The 15518-nt window shown below is 35.5% G+C and overlaps 1 pseudogene; it reads right to left on the minus strand.

Moving 5' to 3' along the window:
* LOC102176673 lies at positions 3163 to 4800 on the minus strand (annotated as a pseudogene).

Below are 15518 nucleotides of genomic sequence, written 5' to 3' on the forward strand. Positions count from 1 at the left end.
AGATTCAAGTTAATCCTTTTATGGCCCAAGATGAACTATTTGGAGCCAACATTATCCCAAAATACATCTTATGGGTGAGGGGCCTGGTGCCATTCTAAGTTTTCAGACATTCCTTTCTTTCATTAACAGACTGCTGGTGACTATATAACATCCAGCTAAAGACTAGCAGGGAGCACTCTTTCTGCCCCCTTCTGATGCCTATGTCAAAAGCTTTCTCTATCTCCTTTATACTTTAATAAAACTTTATTACACAAAAGCTCTGAGCGATCAAGCCTCGTCTCTGGCCCCGGATTGAATTCTTCTCCTCCGGGGGCCAAGAATCCCAGTGTTGTAATTCAACAACAGCCTTTCACAAGTGTCTTTTAATTTCATACTTGCAGTCACCATCTGCAATTATTTTGGAGCCCAAGAATTTAAAGTTTGTCACTGTTTCCATTGTTTCCCCATGTATTTGCCATGAAGTAATGGAACCGGATGCCATGATATTAGTTTTTTAAATGCTGAGTTTCAAGCCAGCTTTTTCACTCTCTTCTTTCACTTTCATCAAGAGGCTTTTTAGTTTCTCTTCACTTTCTGCCCAAAGGATTGTGTCATCTTCTTACTTAGGTTATTGATATTTCTCTCAGGAATCTTGATTCCAGCTTGTGCTTCATCCAACCTGGCATTTCACATGATGTACGCTACATATAAGTTAAATGAGCAGGGAGACAATATATAGCCTTAACGTGCTCCTTTCCCAGTTTAGTACCAGTTCATTGTTCCATGTCCAGTTCTAACTGCTGCTTCTGGAAAGGTATACAGATTTCTCAGGATGTAGGTAAGGTGATCTGGTATTCCCATCACTTTAAGAATTTTCCACAGTTTGTTGTGAGCCACACACTCAAAGGCTTTGGCATAGGGTTGGGAACTCATGTATACCTGTGGCCGATTTATGTCTATGTATGGCAAAACTAACACAGTATTGTAAAGTAAAATAAATAAATAAATGAATGAATAATAAAATTAAAAAAGCAGAGGTAGATGTTTTTCTGGAACTTTCTTGAATTTTCTATGGTCCAACAGATGTTGGCAATTCGATCTCTGGTTCCTTGACCTCTCCTAAATCCAGTTCTAACATCTGGAGGTTTTCGGTTAACATACTGTTGAAGCCTCACTCGGAGAATTTGACCATTACTTTGCTAGTGTGTAAGATAAGTCCAATTGCGCAGTCATTTGAACATTCTTCATGGTGGAGATTTCTGACAAAGAGTGGTCCACTGGAGAAGGGAATGGAAACCACTTCAGTACTCTTGCCTTGAGAACCCCAGGAACAGTATGAAAATGCAAAAAGATATGACACTGAAAGATGAACTCCCCTGGTTGGTAGGTGCCCAATATGCTACCGGACAAGAGTGGAGAAATAACTCCAGAAAGAATGAAGAGATGGAGGCAAAGTGAAAACAATGCCCTGTTTGGATGTGACTGGGGATGTAAGTAAAATCTGATGCTATAAAGAACAATATTGCATAGGAACCTGGAATGTTAGGTCCATGAATGAAGGTAAATCAGTTCAGTTGCTCAGTCGTGTCCAACTCTTTGTGACCCCATGAAAAGATAAATCAGAAGTGGTCAAATAAGAGATGGCAAGAGTGAACATTAGCATTTTAGAATCAGGGAACTAACATGGACTGGAATGGGTGAATTTAACTCAGAGGACTTTTATGTCTACTACTGTGGGTAAGAAGTAGAAGAAATGGAGTAGCCCTCATGGTCAACAAAGGAGTCTGAAATGCAGTACTTGGGTGCAATCTCAAAAATGACAGAATGAACTCTGTTTGTTTCCAAGGCAAACAGTTCAATATCATAGTAATCCAAGTCTATGCCCCAACCAGTAACACTGAAGAAGCTGAAGTTGAATGGCTCTATGAAGACCTACAAGACCTTCTAGAACTAACTCCCAAAAAAGATGTCCTTTTCATCGTAAGGGAATAGAATGCAAAATTAGTAAGTCAAGAAATACCTGGAATAATAGGCAAATTTGGAATACAGAATGAAGCAAGGTAAAGACTAATAGAGTTTTGTCAAGAGAACACACTGGTCATAGCAAACACCCTCTCCCAACAACACAAGAGAAGACTCTACACATGGAAATCTCCAGATGGTAAATACTGAAATCAGATTGATTATATTCTTTGCAGCTGAAGATGGGGAAGGTCTATGCATTCAACAAAAACAAGACTGGGAGCTGATTATGGCTCAGATCATAAGCTCCTTACTGCCAAATCCAGACTTAAATTGAAGAAAGTAGGGAAAACCGCTAGACCATTCAGGTATGACTTAAATCAAATCCTTTATGATTATGCAGTGGAAGTGACAAATAGATTCAAAGGAATAGATCTGATAGAGTGCCTGAAGAACTATGGATGGAGGTTTGTGACATTCTACAGAAGGCAGTGACCAAGACCATCCTCAAGGAAAAGAAATGCAAAAAGGCAAAATGGTTGTCTTAGGAGGTCTTACGAATAGCTGAGAAAAGTAGAGAAGCGAAAGGCAAAGGAGAAAAAGGAAGATATATCCATTTGAATGCAGAGTTCCCAAGAATAGCAAGCACAGGTAAGAAAGGCTTCCTCAGTGAACAATGCAAGAAAATTGAGGAAAACAATAGAATGGGAAAGGCTAGATTCTTTTCAAGAAAATTAGAGATGCCAAGGCAATATTTTATGCCAAGATGGGCACAATAAAGTACAGAAATGCTACGAACTTAATAGAAGCACAAGATATTAAGAAGAGCTGGCAAGAATACACAGAAGAACTACATAAAAAAGATCTTAATGACCCAGATAACCTTGATGATGTGATCACTCACCAGATATCCTGGAGTGTGAAGTCAGGTTAGCCTTAGGATGCATCACTATGAACAAAACTAGTGGAGGTAATGGAAATCCAGTTGAATTCTTTCAATTCCTAAAAGATGATGCTGTTAAAATGATGCACTCAATATGTCAGTTTTCATTCCAGTCTCAAAGAAAGGCAATGCAAAGAATGTTCCAACTACTGCCCAACTGCACTCATATTTGGTAAGATGCTGACAATAAAAGTATGAGCACTGAAAAATACTTCCAGGGGGACTATGTGAAAATTAATAGACTTTGAAAGCCCTGGTTTTTATATCATTGTTCATTGTTATGCCTCTAATTTATAAAACAAGGCTTTTATTTTTTCATTTCCTGAGAAGAGTACAGTCTTCATGTCCATGAAGGCTGACTTGACTTTCAAATTCCTTAGGGTACAAATAAAGGGGTTCAGCATGGGGATTACTGAGGTGTTTAGCAGAGCCACTCAGTTGTTCAAAGACACCCTGTCCTTTGCTGATGGATTCATGTACATGAAAATGTAGCTGCCATAAGAGATGGAGATGACAATTTGTGGGAAGAACACGTGGAAAAGGCCCTTGTCCTCTGAGAGGTGGAAGAGATCCTCAAAATTGTTCTGATGATATATGGATAGGACAGAATTATTAATACCACAGTGAACATTAAGGTAAACACAGCAATGGAAAAGCCCATCATCTCTAGCAATTTGGTGTCTGAACAAGAAATGTGTGAAAGGGGAAATAACCACAAATAAAATGATCAATAGCATAATCAAGTTGTCTGAACAGCATGAGTGATGAGAAAATGATTAAGGATGAAGCAAGCCATGAAGCCGAGATAAGTAGTACGCAGACTCTATGATTCATGGTGCTCATGTAATGTAGCTGTTTGCAGATGGCAATGTAGTGGTCAGAAGTCTTGGCAGCCGGTAGGCAAAACTCAGTGACTCCCAAGAGAATGAAACAAACAAACAAACAAACAAACAAAACTGAGCCATACAATCAGTAAAAGAAAAGGTTTTATCTCCTGTAATAATGGTGATAAGGAACTTGGGTATAGTGACATTTGTGGATGACACATCTAATATGGAGACATTTCTGAGGAAGAAATACATGAGGGTGTGTAGGTGGGCATCCAGCAGGGTTAGGGTGATAATGGTCAGGTTTCCAATGATGCTGAGCATGCAGGTGGTGAGTAGAAAGACACAGCTCACAACGTGAAGTTGTGGGTCATCTGACAGTCCCAGAAGGATAAACTCTATTCTTTCTATGCAGTTTCCTCTTTTCTTCTTATTTGAATATCCTTCAGGATAAAACACAAAGAGACTTAAAGAAAAGGAAACTATTCACAGATAGCACTGGAATTTATTTCTGGAAGGGCTATGCCATACTAATTTAACTTGGGAGATCTTTGAAACAACTTATCTTTAAAGATTTTTTTTTCTTTTTACCATATGCCAGTGTGTGTTTTCATAGAATATTTCTTTTAAAATAACTATTCCACTGATTGAAATGGGGTTAAAATATGCTTAAAATTTTTATCCATATCACATACTCTAAATGCGAAGAGCAGGAATTTTAACCTAGGCTTTTATATGTATTTGAAATACTGGACTAGAAATGCTATCTGTTGATCTTTTAAATCCTTCCCTAAAATATTTCTTTCCCAATGGGAAACTCCTCATCTTTTCTTCAAATTCAGTTAGATTGCATTATTTCCTAATCTTTTACCTGATTTCTTATATTATTACTTTGCTAGTTAATTTAGAAAATCCAAATATATCAGGGAAAAGGTCACTCAAATGAGTCCGTCTTCCAAGTGAAAGTCATTGGACTTAAATCTTCAACAATATGAAAGACTTCTAAGCTCTCACTCTGACTCACATCCACCTTTCTAACTTCTGACTCCTTATCTGAATCACACCTAATGCATTCACTATTGTGACCATCGCACGTATTGGAGCCAGGGTTTCTGAACTCTGAAATCTAATGCCTGATGATTTGATGTGACAAAGATATAATAATAATAGAAATAAAGTGCACAATACACAAAATGAGCTTGAACCATCCTGTAACTAGCCTCCACCCAGGTCCTTGGAAAAGTTGTCATCTACTAAATTGATCCCTGGTACAAAAAGTTGGGGAACTTGTGTAGAGAGTCCAGAGTACAGAGGAGGCAGAGTAGATTTTTCATAGACTGGATCTGTGTCATTGGCTAAGGAAACTAAATTGTATGAATATCTAAAATCAAACATAAAACATTATCTTTCTTCAAAATCTCTTCCATCTAAATATTATTATTCTCTCTATATGTGTGTGAATATTCTGCTTTCTATCCTATGTTGTATTTTATATTTTCCTTTTTCCTACATTGATATTCACTTAGTAAAATCTCTATTTTGTCAGTATACTGGTATAATTCTTAAATAGCAATGAAAGACTTTCACTTTGTCTGGCTGTTTAACAGTAACAATAATAACAATGCATTTATTGTAAAAGGTCAATAAATGACCCAGTTATTTTCAAGATCGCTCATTCTGTGAATTCTCTTTGAATGGTAAAATTTACATTTTGGTATCAGGAGAGACCTTTCTGCAATAGAATATTTAATTTTAAGATATAGGTTGATTGATTTGTTGTGTGTGCATGCTTAGTTGCTCAGTTCTGTCCAGCTCTTTGCAAACCTATGGACTATATCCCATCAGGCTCCTGTATTCATGAGATTCTCCAGGCAAGAATACTGGAGTGAGTAGCCATTCCCTTCCCCAGGGGATCTTCCTGACCAAGGGATCTAACTGGGTCTCCTGCATTGCCAGCAGATTCTTTACCATTTGAGCCACCAGGGAAGCCATTTTTTAGTATGTAATACATCATCATATTGTGAAAATTCTCAGAGTTTTTTTCTTCTACAAGCCTGAGCCTTTTCATTCACTTTACTGTATAAGAAAAGTATAGCTACTGTCCATTTAGGGAAAATTCTAACTGAGATGAATGGTGGCCAATTCTACTGGGAAATCATGTGATGTTTAGGAGAAAATGAGCATATCCTTTTGCTAATCCTCAAAGATCAGAGGAAAGCAATATCTTGAAACTTACAAAAACAACAGGCTTTACATTGTCTTTAGACAAATTCGTGGCAACTCAATATTTGGTAAATATTTACTAATGCAAGTGTAAAAGTCATGGTTCTCAATTAACAACAATGTTCTCTCATTAACAGCTGTACGTAACGCTGATCTTTAAACCATTTTGGAATGTGAAGTGTCAACCATTCCTGGGATGTTTTTGATAAAGCAATGAAGAATATACCCAAGTCTTTAAGACCTCATTTCAGACTTATCCTTCCTTAGGACTTATCCACACTTTTCCCGCTATTCCCATGAAATTTAGGATAACAAGCTTCATATCCCTTTTTCTCCCTTAAGAATTCTAATGTCTTATATATCTCAAGTTGAATCAGGCTTGTGGTTCACTTAGAGTGAATATTAACCTATCCAATAAACTACTGCTTGTCAGAGGAAGTGAGGATGATTGGGACTGGCATATATACACTATTGATCATTGTTCATTATTGCTCATCTCAGTCTCATCCAACTCTTTGTGGTCCTTTAGACTGTAGCCTGCTAGGCTCCTCTGTCCATGAGATTTTTCAGGCAAGAAATACAGGAGTGGGTTGCCATTTCCTCCTCCAGGCAATCTTGCTGACCCAAGGACTGAATCTGTGTCTTCTGTGTCTCTGCACTGCAGGCAGATTCTTTCTCTACTGGGCCATTGGGGAAGCCATACACTATTGTTGAGTAATTATTATAAATTACTGATAAATCTAATTATTTTCACATAGTATCTCTAGAGTTGTTTTTCATTTCTCATAATTTTATCACCAGCCCTTGCCAAGGATATTAGATACAATTTTTTCCCCATTCAAATTCCCAACCTTCTCTCATACACTTCCCTTCCTTCAGGCTAGTCCTTCCACTCTATAACAGTGAACTGACCTCATAATTCTTTGAAATGTTTTTAATTCCATGTTTTGGGACAATATTTCTTAAAAAATTAAAGACAGAAGAGGCAGAGCAAGAACACACAAGAGAGACCTGTGTTTTATGATCTCACCAGGTAACTCTCTTTCTAGAATTTCAGGAAATATTAAGTCATGTAAACCACTATTTTTAATTTACTCTACAATGGCCATATGTATAATCTGTTCATCTCATTAGACTATTACATATACTCTCCTCTGCATATTGTGGCCTACCTAGTAGTTATGTGAAAACAATACAACTAAGAACATAATGTAATTATATTTTCTGAGAACTCAAAAAACTTTTCTCATTCAGTTCAGTTCAGTTCAGTTCCATCACTCAGCTTAAATCTTCTGTGCCATATAATTTATCAATATGAATATATACATCTAGGAAAACTGTGAAATACCCCTCTTTTTGGAAATATTTAATTTACATATATGCTGTAACAATTCTTAAAGAAAAGTTGAAGAATGAGTATTACCAGCTACCATATATGACTACATTTTTTCTGGCCAGTTGTATACTTAAATTATTGATGTTATGCTGATCTTTTCAATAATCAATAGCTAAGAGTTTTTTGTAACTTTCTCATATCTGTGGCTATTTTGAGGTAATATCTTACAGATTCAATAATCTGCTTAAATGACAAGCCTAATTAGTAGGGATAAGGAAGCTCACATTGGCGAAGTTAATTGAGGCTAAAAAAGATTGTAAGTTCACTATATTTTAAGTACTAGAAAATTCCAATGCTTTGGAAAATGTATTGATTAAAATTTATAAAATATTCATACAAGATTATGCTATTCTTATACTGAAATTTTATTTTATTTTTTATGTTTTCCATGAAGTCGACACTTGAAATAACAATTAGGGATACTCAAACTCATCCTACATTTTTAAAACATTTACCCAGAAAGAGTATAATTGTAATTCACTGAGCAACATTCTTCCTGATATTCATGTACTATTATCAGTTGAGAGACACAAGTCCAAAATTTACTGAAAAACAAATAAAACAACTTATTAAAAAATACTGAGGAGATTTCCACTTTGTAGGAAAGTTGTGGAATTACTATTTCCTCCCCTCATGCTGAAATATTTATGATTTCCTGACTTAATTGGAAATATTTCAAGATACTGAAGTTTAGACTTGATTGATGATTGTGAGTTCTTGACACCATAAAGTGTAGTCTGGGAATTAAAAGAACTGTGAATGAATTACAAAAGAGGAGTTTATGCTGATATTATCAGATAATGTAGCTCTCCACATAACTCTGTACAAACTCCTTAGTTTTTAGTATAAATGTTTGCAATCTGCATGTAAACATTGATTATCAATATCAGAGGTAAACACAATTTTTCTGTAAAAGGGCATTATATCAATAATTTAGAATTTGCAGACCATAGTGTCCCTGTTGAAACTATTCAACTCTCCATCTTTGTAATACAAATGCTGCTATGAGCATTGTGTGAATGGAAGGGCTCAGGCATGTTCAATAAAATATTTGTTTTTTCTTTGTAATACTATGTTACATTATCTTTTTTTTTTCTTTGCTTTACAATATTGTATTGGTTTTTCCATACATTGACATGGATCAGACATGGGTCTACATGTGTTCCCCATCCTGAAAACCCCTCCCATCTCCCTCCCCATCCCCTCCATCTGAGTCATCCCAGTGCAGCAGCCCCAAGCACCCTGTATCTCGCATTGAACCTGGACAGGCAATTCTTTTCACATATAATAATATACATTTCAATGCCATTATCCCAAACCATCTCACCCTCTCCCTCTCCCTCTGAGCCCAAAAGACTGTACTATATATTTGTGTCTCTTTTGCTGTCTCACATACAGGGTTATGGTTACCATCTTTCTAAATTCCATATATATGTGTTAGTATACTGTATTGGTGTTTTTCTTTCTGGCTTACTTCACTCTGTATAATAGGCTCCAGTTTCATCCACCTCATTAGAACTGATTCAAATGTATTCTTTTTAATGGCTGAGTAATATTCCATTGTGTATATGTACCACAGCTTTCTTTAACAAAAATATGAACTGGGCCAAATCCACCCCAATGACATTTTTTAATATTACAGTATCTTCCCACTTCCACGATTTTTCAGTTTTCTCTTCTTTTACAAACTACTCACTAACATATGAAATACCATATATATAGTTTACTGGTCAATTATGTTCAGGTTTATTGTCTATATTCTCTTACATCCCTCACCCCATGAAAGCAGGAATCTTTATCTACTTTGTAGATGCACTCCCAGCAGTGATGTGCTGGAGTTGACCTGGACCACATCCTGGGAGCTGACGGTTGCAAGTCTCTTCTCAATTCTGAGTTCTGTAAGGGTACACTGATAGCTTGAAATCTGCCATGGTGAGAGACTTCACCTTCATTTGTGTATCCAACTAGTGATTCTTTTCATATTTTATTTCTCAAATTCTTTAACAATAATACATGTCGCAATCAGTTGTTAAGGTTCCGTTAATTAAAAGGGATCGACTCTGCTCATAAATTATTATTTTATTTTATTTTTAAGTTTTACTTTATTTTACTTTACAATTCTGTATTGGTTTTGCCATACATTGACATGAATCCACCTTAAATATGTTTATTTATTTTAAAATATTTATTGAGTATCCACTGCATGGCTGACAGATGTTCTAAATGAGAAGGATTAACAACTTCTGGTAAATGTTTAACAACTGCCTCTCTGGAGTTGTACAAATACAAATCTATTCCTAGAGATTCTCTGTTTCTATGATGTAAACTCAAAACTCAAGGGATATAAGCACACTAACTCTCTTAAGGGTAAGTCCAGAATTTCTGGGAGAAAAAAGTAGATTCTTTAAACATAATCATACAAGAGTCAAATCTAAATTGTTTTCACACACTCAATATCACATGCTGTTTCTGAAGTTGCCTCATATATCTCAGTCATTTTGCCTTTTTACATTTTTTATCCATATTTACAAAACTGATTCACCTGTATCTTTTAATGATGCCTCATTGGCCCTCTCTTTACTTAGATTCCCTTGGGCTAACAGGAGACAAATAAAATAAATCCAGTTCCATGTGTATGACATACATAGAGAAGAACATTCCTATTTTCTGTTTTTCAAAGCAGAATCTGTAGAAAATGTTAAGCTCTGAAGCCTAAGAAATATGTTACTTAAATTGTATAGGTAATCATAGAATTACAAAATATTCATTTAAAATCTTTGCATTAACACAAAGAAAATGTCTTGGTAAGTAGTGTTTCATATTATATGAAAAGGAGCAAGTGTAAGAACTACTTTATGATTCTACCCAGGTGTAATTAAGTTTATACATAGAGCTTGGGTAAGAGACAAAGGGCAACTATGCATTGCATTATAATTGAAAATATTCCTCAAATGTTGCAACAGCAAGAATGAAGGATATTGTGGGTCAAATATTACCCATCTAACCATAATGAAAACTATAAACCTTGAGAGCCATGACAACTTGATTTGAGAGTACATAAGAAACCAAATAAATTGCCAACTCAATTCACCAACTCAGAATTTATATAAGTACAGAAGTAATCAGACTTTAAAATTTGAGACTAAATCATCAAGAAGAACCAGGGAGTAAGTATCTTTGTTATTTTCCAGTATAACAATATGATTCTATCTCATTAAAATACTTTTTATTTTTATTTTTTAATATTAGTTTATTTATCTTAATTGGAGGTTAATTACTTTACAATATTCGTTTTGCCATACATCAAAATAGTATTTGTTTATGGGTTTGTGAATTCAAAACCTTTTTATATTAAAATGTGATTATCTACTAACAAGAAGACTATTCAGAGTCCTAAAGAACCAGCATAGCAATAAGTCTAGAGCTTTTCCTTAACTTTTCTTAAGTTAAATGGTTTTCTGTTACAGAAATAAAATGACATTTCCTATGTAAAGGAATATCTGCTTCCCAGTAAAATTTTGACCACCTACTTGGTCACTTTCTAAAGCAATATTGTAAAACAAAAGAAAACTGATTTGTGTTCATTGCATGAACTAAACTATTTCTAGGCAATATTTATTTTAGTAGCAGAAGTTACACTCTCTTGTCCTTCTGGCCTTTTATCAGAAAAAGAAAACAATGATGGGGGAAAAGGGTTGCCTCAACCAAACCCATAAGAAAGCAGAGAATACCAAAAAAATATTCCCATGGATAAACACATACACTAAAGTGAGATATTTACTATGTAGACTACTCAGTTAAACTTGTGAAAGTTTCCTAAACACAGTGGGCCTCAGTTTTTCAAAATATAAATGTGGAAGAGGGCTACATAGGCTCTGTAAGCTTATAAACTCTGTATTTAGATTATCTACAAAGCATACTGGTTTTTATAATACTGAAGAAAGGAGAAGAATAAATTAAATATTATCATATTATTACCAAAGAAACTAAATATTTTAAAGAATAATCTGAAGTCTTGGTAAAGAAAACAGTAGAAGAAATGTCCCAGTTTAAATGTTAACATGTAACTTTTATTTCATCCATGGCCTGTGAGAGTGTATTTTTGGGATGAGAGCTCAATATTTAACTTCAGATAATATTCATTTGGACTTACCCTGGCTCAGACGGTAAAGCATCTGTCTACACTGCAGAAGACCCGGGTTTGATCCCTGGGTGGGGAAGATCCCCTGGAGAAGGAAATGGCAATCCACTCCCTGAAAATCCCATGGACAAAGGAGCTTGGTAGGCTACGGTCCATCGGGTCTCAAAGAGTCAGACACGACTGAGCGACTTGAGTGACTGAGTGACTAATATTCATTATTTGAATGAAAGGTTGAATGGAAACTGGAGAAAGTTACTGTATGGGAACAGAGGTTTTAAATTTCAAACACTAGCTTCATGATGGAAGCTTTAAAACTTTTGTATTCTATCCTCAAATATCTTTTAACATTTTTTTTATGTCCTATAAGGAGAGCATACATTTTCTGTTCTAATGAGGGAGAATAGAATCAGAAATGAAAAACCACACAAGACCCACAGAAGTCATTCTTCTGGGCCTATCAGATGACCCAGAGTTTCAGATTGTAACTTTTCTCTTTTTAATCATCACATGTATATTAAGTGTCACTGGAAATTTAACCATCATCATTCTCACCTTGGTGGACCCCCATCTATAGACACCTATGTATTTTTTTCCTCAGGAACTTCTCTATATTAGAAATTTCCTTTACAAAATCTGTATTCCTAGATTTCTGGGCACAATTATCACTAGGGACAAAGCAATTTCATACAACAATGGTACAGCTCAGATGTTTTTCTTCATTTTCTTGAGTATCACTGAGTTTTATCTTCTAACTGCCATGTCCTATGATCACTATGTAGCTGTTTGCAAACCCTTGCATTACACAACCATCATGAACAACAGAGTCTGTGTATTGCTTGTCTTTTGTGCTTGGCTGGCAGAGTTCTTAAACATCTTCCCACCTGTTAGTCTTTTTCTCCAGTTAGATTACTGTGGTTCTAATATCATCAATCACTTTGCTTGTGACTATTTCCCCCTCTTCCAAATATCCTGCTCAGACACATGGCACCTTGAAGTTTTTACTCTGCAATAGAGATTCTGCTTTTTACTTTGGTATTAATAATTCTATCCTATATGTTCATCATCAAGACAATTCTGAGACTGCCTTCTGACAGTCAGAGAAAAAAGGCATTTTCTACATGCTCCTCTCACACTGTCATTTCCATCTCTTATGGAAGTTGCATATTCATGTATGCCAACCCATCAGCAAAATAAGAGGCATCTTTGACTAAAGGAGTAGCAATTCTGAATACTTCTGTTGCTCCTAACCAGCAAGTGAAGCAAGCCTTTATCCAAAATGTTATCTTTTTCTCAAGTAAATGCAAGTATCTGTAGCATTGAAAAATAAAAGTTCTGGTCAATGATTTCTTCATTCATATTCTCTCAAAACTATTTCACTACAGTTACATAGTGCCTTTTTATTCATTCCTATTCTAAACTTCCCCACACATTGAACCAAGTAAATTGGATAAAGCTGAATATTGCTTTAGAATTTTCTGTAAATTGTTTTTTATGCGTATGTATTTGATGAAGTATAAAATGTTACAACGTAAGCCATTTTGTTTAAGAAAAAGAATCTCAGGAATAATGTGGATTTCTGAAATTGTCACTCATATAAGATAACAAAAATGAATAGTATTAGAACATTTTGATTCTACTGGCACTTTCATGAAATCAAATAACCACAAACACTTGCTGATTGTAAATTAAATATAAATATTTACTTAAATATTTTTGAAAGATTATAAACATACATATTCAAAATCTTTATGCTACTGTTAACAATTTTGATAATAAGGAAGAGAAGGGCAAGAAAGAAGAGGGTAGAGATAATTATGTTTAACAATTACTATATTTCAAACTTATTCTAGAGAATTATTTTCTAGAAGAAAGCAATTTCTTCCTATTGGCTCACTGAATCCTGCCAACAACATTCTGAGGTACCTGTAATTGTTATTCTCTTTCAGAAATATTACTTTATCTTTTCCTCTGGAAATATCTTATAAGATTATCATCATTCATATGCATGTGAAAAATGTTGGAATTAAATTTTAAAATCTTACCTCTGTCAAGAATTTCCTCATTTTAGTCATAAACAGTTCAGTCACTCATTTGTGTCTGACTCTTTGCAACACCATGGACTGCAGCACGCCAGGCCTCGCTATCCATCACCAACTCCCAGAGTTTACTCAAACTCATGTCCTATGAGTCAGTGATGCCATCCAACCATCGCATCTTCTGTCATCCCCTTCTCCTCCCACTTTCCTTCTTTCCCAGCATCAGGGTTTCTTCAAATGAGTCAGTTCTTCACATCAGGTGGCCAAAGTATTGGCGCTTCAGCTTCAACATCAGTCCTTCCAATGAAGATTCAGGACTGATTTCCTTTAGGATGGACTGTTTGGGTCTCTTTGCTATCCAAAGAACTCTCAAGAGTCTTCTCCAACACAACAGTTCAAAAGCATCAATTCTTCAGCACTCAGCTTTCTTTATAGTCCAACTCTCACATCCATACATGACTACTGGAAAAAACATAGCTTTGACTAGATGGACCTATTAGTCATACTACCTTATTTTAAATAAGAAATAATATATGGGTCAATGTTTAGGAAAATTTTGATACAGGAGGTCTGTGGACGATCCATAGCCCATTGGGAAAATTTGGCCCACCACCTATTTTTATTAAAAGTTTTATTGAACACCCCGAGCCCTTTCATTTACATGTTGTTCATAGCTGCATCCAAAATAAAGACAGGAAGAACTGAGTAATTGCATCAGGGACACTATGCCTGCAAATTCTAAATTATTAATATATTACCCTTCTACAGAAAAAGTCTGTGTTGACCCCTGCTATTGATAGTCAGAATAATTATACTGATAGCAAATATTTAAACTAACCTCTAAAGAGTTTGTATAGAATGATGTAGAGAGCTGCATTATCTGATAATATCAGCGTAGACTCATTCATATCTTTTGTAAAATTTTTACAGTTCTTTTAATTCCCAGAACTAACCTATCTACTGTTTATGGTATATTTTTATTGCGTGAATAAGAACTCACAATCCTCAATCAAGTCTAAACTTCAGTATTTTCACATGCTTCCAATCAATCTTAGAAATTATAAATGTTTCAGCATGAGGGAAGGAAAAAGTAATGGCATGACTTTCCTACAAAGTGGAAATCTCAGTATTTTTTTATAAGTTGTTTTTCCTCAGTTTCATCAAATGATGGATCTAAGACTCTCAACTGAGGATAGTATGTGAATATCAGGAAAAACGTGCCTGTGAGTTATAGTTACAGTCTTCGTATAATAATGGTTTAAAAACAAGGGATGAGTTTGAGTACCTTTCACCATTATATAAATTTTTGAATTCATGGAAAACAGAAAAGAAAAAAGCGTTCAGGGCCAGAATTGCATGATCTTGCATGATTATTCATATAAATTCTAATCAGTACATTTTACAATATGATAATGCTTAAAATAAGCATTTTTGACAAAAACCCTCATTTATTTACGGTAAAACTTTGCTCTTGTTACCTTCTTTACTCCTATTGAGTAGGCATATCACTTAAAGAGGCAATTAAATGAATTGTATGTACAAGCTATTATCTCAGAATAGTCACAAATATGAGAAAGTTATAATACCCCTTAGCTGCTGCTGCTGCTGCTGCTGCTAAGTCACTTCAGTCCGACTAAGTGCGACCCCATAGACGGCAGCCCACCAGGCTCCCCTGTCCCTGGGATTCTCCAGGCAAGAACACTGGAGTGGGTTGCCATTTCCTTCTTCAATTCATGAAAGTGAAAAGTGAAAGTGACGTCACTCAGTCGTGTCCCACTCTTAGAGGCCCCATGGACTGCAGCCTACCAGGCTCCTCCGTCCATGGGATTTTCCAGGCAAGAGAACTGGAGTGGGGTGCCATTGCTGTCTCCCTTAGCTACTGATTATGAAAAGATCAGCTTAACATCAAGCTTTTATTTAAATATACAACTGACCATAGTAAATGCAGTCATATTTGGTATCCAGTAATATTTATTTCATCAGCTACAAATTGGCACTTGCCATGAGTGCT

The sequence above is a fragment of the Capra hircus genome, chromosome 5, assembly GCF_001704415.2.
Source record: "Capra hircus breed San Clemente chromosome 5, ASM170441v1, whole genome shotgun sequence".
Taxonomy (NCBI): Eukaryota; Metazoa; Chordata; class Mammalia; order Artiodactyla; family Bovidae; genus Capra; species Capra hircus.